This window comes from Squalius cephalus, assembly GCF_949319135.1.
Source record: "Squalius cephalus genome assembly, chromosome: 3".
Taxonomy (NCBI): domain Eukaryota; kingdom Metazoa; phylum Chordata; class Actinopteri; order Cypriniformes; family Leuciscidae; genus Squalius; species Squalius cephalus.
This window is the reverse complement of record NC_137124.1, coordinates 53874832-53888257: the sequence shown is the minus strand read 5'-3', so window position 1 is coordinate 53888257 and position 13426 is coordinate 53874832. Positions and strand designations below refer to the sequence as shown.

The 13426-nt window shown below is 37.4% G+C and overlaps 1 protein-coding gene across 1 annotated transcript in view; it reads right to left on the bottom strand.

Annotated features, from left to right (window-relative positions):
• zfhx3b (zinc finger homeobox 3b) overlaps positions 1 to 3185 on the bottom strand; it is a 267683-nt gene extending 264498 nt beyond the window's left edge. Inside the window, exon 1 of the mRNA XM_079865444.1 lies at positions 3167 to 3185. The gene's annotated coding sequence lies outside the window, so the exon portion shown is untranslated. The remainder of the gene's footprint in view (positions 1 to 3166) is intronic.
• Between the last annotated feature and the right edge of the window lie 10241 nt (positions 3186 to 13426).

The following is a 13426-nucleotide window of genomic DNA, read 5'->3' as shown; positions in this document are numbered from 1 at the left end:
AAAAACAAATAACGTCTATGTTAGCAGTAACACAGCAGCAAATACTAAAACATATATTGCATAATAAAGCAGGAATATTCGTGGATGAAAAAAAAGTCAAATTATTAAAAATAAATCGACGAAATTCTTATGATAAATGCTAAACGAATCGAAAGCTTATCGAAATGATCATTCATCCTTAATTGTCCATCAACATAAAGCTATACACATACATATATATAGGCTATGCTAAAATATTAAAACATCATATTACTTCATTTGAACTACACAGTTACATGTGCAATTTTTTTTTTTTTTTACTTCCAGTCATAATAATCCAATATTACTGAGATGACACGACTCTATTCGACAGTGTTCCGGTTAATACAAAATTAATACAATTAAAATAATGCATAGCCTACCTAAAATGATCTATACAAATTTCTCACACATTAATAGTCTCAATTCAAAAATAATAATTAAATAAGTGGACCCCATATTATTGCATTGAAATATGATTAATGCATTTAATTTTTACAAGAACGAACGACTGTGTTTACAAGTGATACCGAGAGGACTTAAATAAACGAAGTATCAATTATAATTATGTAAAATACTCATAATAACGAATTTGAGCTTGTAATGCAGATCATGCAAATGGTTTCATAGAAACTCGACAAACACTTGAGGAACTTAATCACAAAGTCGCAGTAAAACTATATGCAAAACACAGAGGATTTAGTCGCAGATTTGGGGAACGATGCTCGTGAACCCCTGAACCTGTCCATCTCCACATGACTCTGGAGTGAAGCTGATCCATGTATGCTCAGAAGACATGGCCAATTCCCAGTGGTGTTCATCTCTGTGAAATTATATACCGCTTTTCCGTAAGAGATCGAAATTTATTCATTGGCTATTTTTTTTATGTCCTTCACCTGCATGGCCAGCATCTCAGTTGCTGATGAACTGATTCTTAAAATAAGCAATCCCGATTTAAAGCCACCTTTAATCAACTGATTCAAATTATTACATATATTAATAACACAGCGCCATCCATTAGAGCACGATCTCCACCTATTTTACCACAAAAATATAGTAATGGTTGAGTAATGGTCAAATGGTTTCTTTTTCTTTTTCTTTTTTTTTTTTTTTTTTTTGGATGACAAAATGCTTTTATTACATGTCTCATTGCAGAGAAATGAATGTTTAATCTGTAAACAAATAAATAAATTTGAATAATAAACTATGCTAAACTATATGTGTGTGTGTGTGTGTGTGTGTGTATATATATCCTTCTACAAGTCCTGTAAAACACAGCATATTTAAAGCAAAGAGAACAACAGATACATAATTGCACCTGTTGTTATATTCAGACAACGAATGAATATTACTGTAGGCCATTTACTGTGTAAACTGACATTTGGGGAAAAAAGGGAAAGGTTACAAGATTCAAAAATAAATAAATATTGCAGTATAAGCACTGTTAAAAAGAGAGAACACATGCACATGAAAAAAAGAAAGAAAAAAGAGTATGGCAAAAGAAGGATGAAACCGTGTAGTGGATGATACAGTAAGAAATACAGGGTCAGACAGAAGGACAGACAGAGGTGGTCCCAGGTGCCCGTGCTCTTTACCGAATCCTGGTAATGACATCATTAGGCCACTTTGCATGACCAGAGAGAGATCTTCTTTCCGCGGAGAGTCCCTTCATGGAAGGCAGGTCAGCGACACGAGCCTCTGCCTGACATATAATTGCTGATATTGATTATAGGTTATCATGTGCTGCAGACTATTTGTAAGATAATGCCAGAGGGGTTAATTTGTTAGCCATTAACCTCTTGGGCCTGGGTCTGTGTACATACGAATTAAGTTTAAAACAAGTCCTGACTGGTTTCCCCAGCCCTTGGCCCTAAATGGAACTGTAATAGGGTTAAACTGGAATTACAATGCAACACCATGGAACAGCACTGCGCTCACACAGCCACTGGTCAAGCCACTGGTATTTGAGAAAGGGCACTGGCCACAGGTTTGAAGAGAGCAGAGCCTTCGCGCCAGCAATTAGACCGCCATCTACACCCATTTTACTACAAAAATATCTCTCAAAGGGCTCTTTCTGGAAAGCCTTTTGGTTCCAGAACACAACTGACATTTACAGGGAATGTAAAGTGTCCACCTCAAAAAAAAAAAAAAAAAAAAAAAATTATTTCTCTAAAACAAGCAGGCATTGCTGCTACTCGTTGTTTGTCCCCAAAAAAGGTGTAAAAAAAATGTTTTCAACATTGATAATAATAAGAACCATTATATATATATCAGCAAATCAGCATATTAGAATGATTTCTGAAGCATCATGTGACACTGAAGACTGGAGTAATGATGCTGAAAATACAGCTTTGATCACAGGAATAAATTACTTTTTTAAATATATCAAAATAGAAAACAGATTGCAATAATATTTCGCCATATTGCTGTTTTTACTGTATTATTTTTATCAAATATATGCAGCCTTGGTGAGCAAAAGACACTTCTTTATTATTCCAAACTTTTCACCGGAAGAGTGTGTGTGTGTGTGTGTGTGTGTGTGTGTGTGTGTGTGTGTGTGTGTGTGTGTGTGTGTGTGTGTGTGTGTTGTTTATGATAGATCTACAGGTCTATTGGAAGAGTACATTTTCAAAATAATGTTGTTAAATTGGTTTCCAATAAATTAAAATTGATCAATAAGCTGAAAGTTATATTGTGTGAGCAACAACAACAAAAAAAAAAACATTAAACCTGATAAATTCCCATTTCAATCAAAAAAAAAAGCAGTTACTAGAGTTTCAAAACACAAAGTTGACAACCATGTCAGCAGCTTCAGATGTGAACAGGACAAAATCACCATCGAATGGATAATAAATCAACCACACACACACACAAACAGAAACAGTAAAACACACCCACCAGCCGAACATCAGCATTATGAAAGTTTAAAAGTCTCCTGTAAAGCACACAGTACAGCGACTGCACATCAAAACATCACACAGCAAAGCCAAAGGAGAGGTACCAAAAGTTGAAGGAGTGTGTGGGAGTGTCTGTATGAGTTTGTAGTGTGTGTGTGTGTGTGTGTGTTTAAGAGCGAGTCAGAGCAGCACAGGTACTGTAAACCTCAGAGTCCGACAGCACAGCTTTAGTAAAACAGCAGAGGCCGTACCTGTGCTCCTCTGCTCTGGTGGCATCAAGCTCTCCTGGATCCAGCAGTTATCCGACAGCAGGACGTGTGGTCCCGGTTCTCTCCTGGCCCAGAAGCACAGGGAACAGGACGAGAGCAAGCCAGAGAGATGGAGATAGAGGGAGGGGGGGAGTCAGAGGTTTGCCACTGTGACACCATGATGGATCCATGTGAGATTGGTCATAGACTCTCTCTCTCTCTCTCTCTCGTGTTCTCTCTCTCTCTCCAAAACACACACACACACACACTTCAAGGCTGTGCAAAGACCGTCAAGGTGCTTTGTCTAGTTCACCCTTTAGAAAAAGTAGTACACTTTCACATACTTTTAAAAAGAAGACTTATTTCGGATATAATATACTTTAATGTTCTTTTAAGGGCAAACTGAATGTAATGGCATATAATTGTATGTTATTTACAATTAAATGAAAATGTACAGTATTATATTTACATTTACATTAAATGCAATTAGTTAAACATAGTGCTTTTCTGACTCGCTTAAGTAGCACATCTTTATATGTAATTTCATAATTACTTTTATAGTCTTTGAAATATGGTTAAAGTGTGGTGCCGAACGTAATGACAAGCATTTATGGTAAACTAAAATATACCTTGTATGTCATGTGATTACATATATTTGAACTTGCAATTTGGCACATTTAACATATATTAACTTTAATATCAAATAAGACACTATAATCAAGTACTTTAGTATGTTAGCCAACACAAAATTTGTGTACTTAAAAAATCATTTAAACATAGTGGTTTAAAATAACACCTTGACTTTATTGCGAATGGCACTTTTTAAAAGTGTGCTTAAGTGTGTTAAGAAACATGAAAGTGTACTCTCTTTACATATTTACTTCATTTATGTTATCTGAAAGTACAGGCTTTTTTTAAATATACTTTTAAGATTTGCAAGTGCACATTCAATACAGTTAAGTGTGCAAGGGCAGACATGGACACTGACCAGCGATCAGAAAAATGTAACCAGAACATGTATATCTGTAATGAGAAGATGCATGAAAATAGGTCAGTGTGTGTGATAAGCGCAAAACCATGTGGTTCATTTGGAAATCAAAAATATAAATTGGTAGACTCTTTCATCTCTTTGGTTTCGCAGGCCCGTGATATTCCAAACTATATTTATGGGACTGTGAAAATGATTGGGGAGCCCAGCAGAATGCCATTAGCATTCATTCACAGTCTCCCCACAGCATCTGCTGCGTATTTTAATGCCGGCTGGACGCAGAGGGGCAGCTGGAATCGGACGGGCAAATAAAAAAAAGGGTCAAAAGTCTTACACAGAGCAGAGTCAGTCCAGCCACCCAAACAAAAGACAATAAAGAAGAGGCTGGGACGCGACCGGCCGCCCGATCAGATACACCAAATACATCAAAACTAGAAGCTTACACCGCTAAAGGCTAGTAAACCTGGTTAGAGAGTTAGCAAAGGCAGAATCGAGGAGACAACCAGCAAAGTTTGCTGTTTGATATTAAATAAAACGATTTGGGTTGACAGCTGCATATGAAAGGTACTTTTGGAAAGTGCTTGGAGTGAATTGTGAATCACATTTTTTAAAAGGCAACTGCTTCCCTTGATATAAGTGTCACTCATTTCTCCGGAGCATTCGCATTATGCATACCATACGAAATACCGTACGCAAAATAAACACCAAACATTTGGGGGTTTTCTGCTGCCACGTTGATGTGAAAATTGATTTGCATCGCATGAAACACGCATAAAGGGATCGGCCATCCAGCTCGGCCCTGCTTGGAGAAATCACATTTTTATAGAAATCATGCCCTCCATCCCCTCCCCTCTTCTGACTGGGGACAGACTAGGCCAAGTTGAGTTGGCCCGAGTCTGCTGACCCCTGAATGCAAATGTCCCCATATGGCCACGGCACCCAGACAGGCCAGACCCCGTGCGGCTGAACTTGACTCCCAGCAGTGCAGATGGAGGGGAGGAGGTCCCCCTCACCTTTGTTGAACCGTAATCTCTAAACAAACACCCGGAAAGCTCGTCCAGCGGGACGGCTGACCTGATGAAGTCGTCTCTGGACTGCAGAAGTTCTCGGAGTGGAATGAAGTCTCTGAAATCATGACCCTGTCCCAAATGTGCCATCAGCCCTAGCGGTCTTTCTTTAAATACACAGTTAGGGCATGATGCCACTGGATTGTCACCAAATAGGGGCTTTGCAGTCGAGACTCTTTTTAAAGACGACACTCGGCAGATTATTGCAGAAGCGCTTCAAAAAAATGAAAGTAGACTAAACAAATAAACATTTTAATTTTATACAAAATATGCATTTTACTAAATAACTTGGGCTGAATTGCTAGAAAATCAAAAGCCATATTTGTTTCAAATTTGAGGTTGGTGGGATTTAAAGTACCATTTCGATAGTAATGCAATGTTCAATTTCAAAATGGTTTTATACGGGATGAATTTTGAGTGTTTAAGCTTTCGAATGATACCTACTTTATGATGATTACTAAAATGTGTGATAGGGAAACAAGGAATTAAAAAGCTACCAGGAAAAGACAATTAACAGACTACAAAGGTCCCCCAAAAATCACTATGGCTTTCTTTCTTCTGTAGAGTCACGTTGGTAACTAAACAGTTTTGTTTAGCACTGACCTCCATTTTGAGGGAGAAAAAAATATTTTATTTTCCACAGAAGAAAGAAAGTCATACAGGCTTTGGATATTAGAGCGAGTAAATGATGGATGACATCATTTTTATTTTTTGGGTGAACTATCTGAACAGCTTTAAAAAAAAAAAACTACAAAAAATTCCTAAGAATTTGCACTTATGAATATAAATATGTAGTCATTTAAAGATTCAATTGACCAATTATGTGCGAGTTTGCCATTTGAAGGCAACTTTAAGGCAAGTTAGTTCACTTTGTACTAGCAGCCATATTAGAAAAGAGCTACTGTATATCTTCAAAAAAAGATATAAAAAAAAAAAAGTATCTACATATTTAAGTACTGAGTAATATTAAGCACCTACATGTACTTACTATAGGGTTAGGGTAGAATTAGGATTTAGTTGAGGGTTAGTTGCATGTAATTATGCATAATTTACTGTTATTACTATGGTGAGTACATGTAACATATGTAACAAGGACACTGTAAAATAGTCTTCTAGCATAGTACAAACAATAACATTGATTTAAAAATAGTAAAAGCATTGTTTGTTTTTAAGAGTTGTACGGTAACACCTTATTTGATTGGTAACACCTTATTTTAAGGTGATGTAAGTTACATACTGTACTTACTGACATAATAACAGTAAATTCTTCATAATTACAACTAACTAAACCAAACCCCAATTCTAACCTTAACCATATAGTAAGTACATGTAGTTAATTAACATTACACAGTACTTATCTGTGTAATTAAACGGTAACAACAAAGCGTAAGCCATTTTTTAAAGATCCAATCATTAAAAAAATGATAAGCTAATGTGTATGCATCTCCTATAGTGAACAAACAGTCGATACTTCTATGAAAAGCCAGTTGACTCTTTTGACTTCCATTTCTATAGTCGCTATATTGAGCATCGCCATTTCCCATGCATGTTCATTTTTATAAGAGCAGTCCTTCTCCTCCCACTTATAATGTCTCTGGCCACATCAAGTGCAAGATCACTGGATTCCTTATGCACAGTGTCAAAGCTCTTGAGTCCTGGACTGAGTGTCTTCCTGCATAAAATCCCTGATCATATTATGTCCTGCCCTGAGCCCTCATATTCAGGCCTTTTTCTCTTTAATCGTCCCTTCTTCAACCTATCTCAGCTTCTCCTCCTCTATCTTTATCTCACCCTCAAAAATGCTTCTGAGTGCAACAGCAGGTAAAATATTCCAATTAAATACAAAAAAGGAAAGGCTGCCGTTCTACTTAACTTTGACATTTAGCGCTCAGTGTGGGGGTTCCCCTGCTCGGAGAGATGGGTCAGATTGAGAAGGCAGAGGGTTCGCATCGATCTCTGTGAGAATGTGAGTGATACCTCCTGCCAATTACAGTAATCACATATGCCTGTTTCAGCGGTGAGCAAATGTTATCCACGAGAAGCAACAGGAAGCTCCATGATAACATGCCAACCACTGTTACACTAACACACACAAAGCTTAGCTGGAGCACACGCTGAGTACACCATAAACTCTTAGAAAAAAATCTCTGCTGCTTTAAATCCAGACTGTCGGTCCTTCAAGGGAAGAACGTTCCACAAAGTACTTTTTAGTGAAAAGTTGTAATGAAAATGTTTCTAAAGAACCCCTTTTCAATATAAAGAGCCTTGTGTGCATTTGAAAGGTTCCATGGATGTCAACTCTTTAACCTCAGGTCTTTATTAACCCGGGACATCATTCACTGCCCTCCCCCTCATTCATTTTATACAGTTACTGTAGACATCAACCATCTTAGAATTCCTCAATCTATTCATTATATGACAAGGAAAAATGATAAAAGTATGCCTGTAAATGTTTTTGCCAAAAGTGTATAGGGTTGCTAATGAGGTATGTAATAGTGCAATTTTTTCTGCACAACAATTGAATCTCTATGGAAGCTTGTTTCCACCAAAGAATAAAACATTTTAAAAGATAATTGTGACTTTTTATCTCACTATTGCGAAATATAAAGTCAGAATTGCATGACATAAAGTCAGAATTGCGTAATATTAAGTCAGAATTGCGTGATATAAAGTCGCAATTGTGTGTTATAAAGTCAGAATTGCGTGATATAAAGTCGCAATTGTGTGTTATAAAGTCAGAATTGCGTGATATAAAGTCGCAATTGCGTGTTATAAAGTCAGAATTGCGTGATATAAAGTCGCAATTGTGTGTTATAAAGTCAGAATTGAGTGATATAGTCGCAATTACATGTTATAAAGTCAGAATTGAGTGATATAGTCGCAATTGTGTGTTATAAAGTCAGAATTGAGTGATAATAGTCGCAATTGTGTTATAAAGTCAGAATTGAGTGATATAGTCGCAATTGTGTGTTATAAAGTCAGAATTGAGTGATATAGTCGCAATTGTGTGTTATAAAGTCAGAATTGAGTGATATAGTCGCAATTGCAATATAAAGTCAGAATTGAGTGATATAGTCGCAATTGTGTGTTATAAAGTCAGAATTGAGTGATATAGTCGCAATTGTGTGTTATAAAGTCAGAATTGAGTGATATAGTCGCAATTGTGTGTTATAAAGTCAGAATTGAGTGATATAGTCGCAATTGCGTGTTATAAAGTCAGAATTGCAAGATATAAACTCACAAATGCGTGTTATAAAGTCAGAAATAAACAGAAATAGACTATTACATGCAATTCTGACTTTATAACACACAAATGTGACTTTATATCACGCATTCTGAGATAAAAAGATGTAAACTCGCAATTGTGTGAAAAAAAAGTCATAATTGTGAGATAAAAATGATAGTTTTGAGAATATGTCTGAGATCATGAATATGAGGAAATGAGCTCTGACAGGGACAGTGAAAATGGTACAAAAAAAACAAAAACAAAACATCAGCTCAAATTTAACCCTTCCCAGTTCAATAAGGTAAAGAAATGTGATTTAATTTATTCTTTTGTAAATGTTATCAAAATATCAGGAGTGTTTTATACTATTGCAGCAGTTCGTGTTATAAATCCGGGTCACTAAAGGCCCAAATGTGTACAGTAATTGTAGGAACATTAGTGCATTTAAGGGTTAAAGGTTCTTCATGGAACCATTCAGTAGATGCCAATAAAGAACCTTTATATTTAAGAGCGTAGGCACACAATTGGCGTCCGATCTGTTGCGTCCCTAGCCAAACTAACCTGGTTCACGGGCGTTCGGGTCACCACTGCCCTTATCACACCACTATCTCTGCAGCGGCCAGCGAAAAACATTTACCTAACTCTCAGGCATGAAAACATAAACCTTGTGTCTTCATCAAACACCAGGCAGAACAGAGAAAAAAGGATTGAGGGAAGGGTTTATGAATTATTAAGATTAAAATCTTTCTCCGATTACCCGTTCTTTCCTACTTCCATTGCCTTTTCTTCCCTTTCGTTCTCTTTTTCGGGGGAGAATTTTAAAACATTTATATCCCTCTGTTCCTGAGTAAAGGAGCTCAGGGCAGATATTCCATTAAAAATAAAAAGTTGGTGGAGAAAAGGAGAGAGAGGAAGCCTGAGCCTCGATGGGTTTTAGATTTTAGTCACCTTTAATCAGCCCTACTGTTTCTGTACTCATGGAAAAAGAGGCAGATGAAACAGGTGCGTAATGATTTTCCTCTTCTACTAGTTTGCTGCAGTCTTTGGATGCTGGCAACTTAAAAGGATCCAAAGAGAAAAGACTTTTCTTTACCTTTTATTATTACTGTCAGGGCACCCGCTCTCTGCTTCCCTTTGTTGGAAGGTCTTATCAATTTTCCAACTTATTAAAAAAATGATGCATTAAGGATGTAAGTGCTATTATCCTTGCTCAGAAGTGTACTGGAGGACAGTATAGGATTTTTAGCTGACGGCCTCAGCAACACTTTAATGATTGTCTTTGCTGTATCAAAGAAAGTTTTGCCCTAACCACTGAGATATCATCAGTCTTTGGTTAAGCAGGAGAGACTGAGCCCGGGTCGCTCTCATTAAATCAGGAAAAATAACAGAATTGTATGATTTAGAAGTTCAAATAGAGCTGATAAGAAGCGTATAACTTATGTATTGTAGTAAAAAAATAATGTGGTCACTGTAGATTCATTTTTAACACCATTTAGACTTTTTAAATCTAGGTGTAGGGCCTATATTTCTTTCTAAGAGAAAAAGAGATATCCGTCTTCACATACATTTTTTTTTATAGGCTAAAAATAATGTTTATTTTGGACTTTCCCAAAAAAGCATGTCACATTAAATGGTTTAATTTGGGAAATTAAAAATGCATACAAATGTGTGTACACCTGTTTTCCTACACTTACCTTATGACTAAAAAACATTTTTGCAAAACGCGAAATACGTAGGCCTACCAATACATACTGTACATATCAATCAATTATCAATTGATACTAGAGGCAGTAAGAATTTGTCTGTTAAGCTAAAAAAAAAGTTGTTTAATCGATTTTAAAATCTGTTCAAAGATTGTAAGTCAGCCTCTTGAGAAGCTTTATGATTCAGCTTATAATAACAATTTGCTAAGGCTGTCTAATAATATGGTTTCTAACCCCATTCATATCCTGCATAATGAGTTCGAATTACTACCATCAAAGCGGAGGTACAGAGTTCCAAGATTCGACAAAGTGATGCTGAAACACTCTTTTGTGCATCAGGCATCAAGCGTTGAACAAAACACTTAATCAGAAAATCAAGAGTATTGTGAAGGTGTTGTAGTTGTATAAGTGTAGTATCGAATGAATAATGTGGGAGGTTTAAGTGTATGTCGATGTTTAATGTATGTTGGTTGTTGTAAACATAGACACCTCAAAACACCTCTTTACCATAGTGTATGATTTATAAACGAATATATTTTGGAGTTTGCATCACTTAACCAGCTTCATACTGTATGTTCAGTTTTACTGACGTAGTGTACTAAAATTAAAAAAAGGTTGCAGAAGTGACGCGAAGTTGGGGTTTTTATTGCTCAACAGGTGAGTAAGGTATTTTTTTGATCAGATAAATTGCCTTATGTACTGTAGCTCTCATTATCTATTGTGAAGGGTCATATTCAACAGCATAGTCATGTAGAGCCAAAGCACAACCAAAACAATGTTCTTCTGCAAAATGCATGCAGTTTTTTTTTACACCAGTGAACCTGTAACATCTTGAAACGTCTGTTAATGTTTAAAGATTCCGAGCGAGCTATACAGGTTTCAGTCTGCAGGGGCTTAGTTTGTGAACTAACCATTGTTTTAGAACAACTCTTTTAAGTGAAAGGACATTGAAACTTATTTGGGCTGTGAATGAGTGTTTTTACGAATCGGTTCAGTGAACAATTCAATGATTCCTTTGTTACCACCCACTGGCGTGAGCTGTGAGCTGCAGAAAGGGTCAGTAAACAAATCTGAAAGAATATTTTATTTAATAAGATTTGTTTTAATTCATCTTTTATAGCTTTTTACAGTTTACAACAGTTTTAAAAAAAACACTGCAACTGCAAAATAGGCTATTATAAATTGAAAAATCTACAAGTTGGAAATTTTGAGTTAGAATACTTTGCAAGTGCGCAAGTACTAACACAATACGGATGGACTAGTCAGTAGACGAGTCTTCCTGTTCGGCGCGATAATATTTAGTATACTCATTCCTGCGGCACTCTTTTATTTTCTAAGATGTATCTTTATACTTTTAAGGCTTTATATGGGTAAAAAAGTATGGAGTTTTAATATGAAAGACTGTAACATTGCAGTTTTTAAAAGTTCTTTGAAATGTCTGATCTGTTTTGTCAGCGCAAGTACATAAACAACATGTAAAGAATCAGCCTCCATCCTCACTTCTTGCCAAACATTCCCGTTGCTATCCATGACACAGATGTCCCTGAAATATGTTAGAACATGTCTGACTGCTTGTAGTGTAGCTTAAACAATCTTAATAAAATATTTCTGTAGAGGTTAGGTGGACCCCTGGCTCATTATAGATGTCCGTGCGGGCCGATGAGTGCTGTTCAGGTCCCGCAATGATTTATTAAGGCTGGATGAAGGAGAGGAAAGCCTGCCGGGTTTACACTGCCGCAAGACTCTCAAGCCACAGGGATGTTTTAGGGCCGAAGGTTTAACAAAGTGGCTGTGCCAGACAGGTTTACATCATCTGTGGTTCATTTTAAAATGAATTATGAATGCCTAAATGAAATACATCGGAGTTAGACGCTTTTAAATAATTCTCCCTTTTTTCTTTGCCTTCCGTTCTTTGTAACTTTCAATCTCTGTATATGTGAGTGTGTTTATGGATGTGCCCTGTGCATCAGCAGCATTGCCCTGAGCTAAAGTCAAGGCCATTTGCTCTTCAGAGCACAGCGCTAATGGGCGAGGGGAGGGACAGACAGGCCTTCTGTTTAAAAATGGATGGCTGTGATATGGCCAGATCTGAGCAAACAAACATCAGAGGCTAATTGGTTTGTTTGAAGGACAAGAGGCAGGGCTGCTCCTGTAGTTCTCCCCCCACCTGAAGGTTTGTTTATATGAGTCAAGACACGGGAAATGGCTGCAAGCGTTCAGGTCGAGTTCTAGACCAACTATCCTCAATGGTGACGCAAACCTACAGCGAACCATCACACCTTATTGATCCATAACCTTTTTACACGTAAACTCAAAATCTTGATTTCCTGGTGTGATTTTTTTTTTTAAAGAATGTATCATTCAGAATTTCATCGTGACACAACAAGCTTGTCCCGTGAAATGTATCTCAACACTGTTTTTTTTGGAGGCCACGTACACATGTTGGATGTCTCCCTAATTACACTTAATTTCAACTCATCATCTTGCTTTAAGATCTGAAATAAGTGTACAATAACAATGCACTGGAGGACAAAGTGTAGGTGTTACATCTCGGAAAATTTGCAATTCACTACTCCCATTGAGTATGATAGATGAAAAAAAAAAATGTTGGTATTAAATATTGATGGAGCAACAGATTTTGTGTGAAAATAAATCATAAAAGTTGTTTATTTTGTTTAAAAATCTTATAAATATATGAGGTGGCAAGGTAAAGGTAAAAGACTGTGGCAAACATTATTTATACAAATAGCTGAAGTAATATGTTTTTAATAATGTCTAAGTTAATACTTGTTCAAAACAATCACTGTAGCTGTCACGTGCCAGTATTTGTTTGTATTAGTCACATGTCTTCCTTTGTTCTGTTTTCCAGTCGGTGTCTGGTGAGCGTTGTGCCTCGATATGGAACACTGCCAGACCCAAGTCTTTTTTACGTCATGCCTGACCAGCCTGAGCTTATTCACCTAATGCCCGCCATGCCTGAGCCCTCGTCTTCAGCCAAGATGGTCGCCGCCTCACCGCTTGAGCCCTCAGCCAAGATGGCCGCCGCCTCGCCGCCTGAGATCTCAGTCAAGATGGCTGCCGCCTCGCCGCCTGAGACCTCAGCCAAGATGGCTGCCGCCTCGCCGCCTGAGACCTCAGCCAAGATGGCCGCCGCCTCGCCGCCTGAGCCCTCAGCCAGCATGGCCGCCACCACACTGATACCTGTTCCTATTCCTCGTTCTATTCCCAGACCTGTTCCTGTCCCTGTTCCAGAGTCTCGTCCCGCTGAGACTGCCCTGC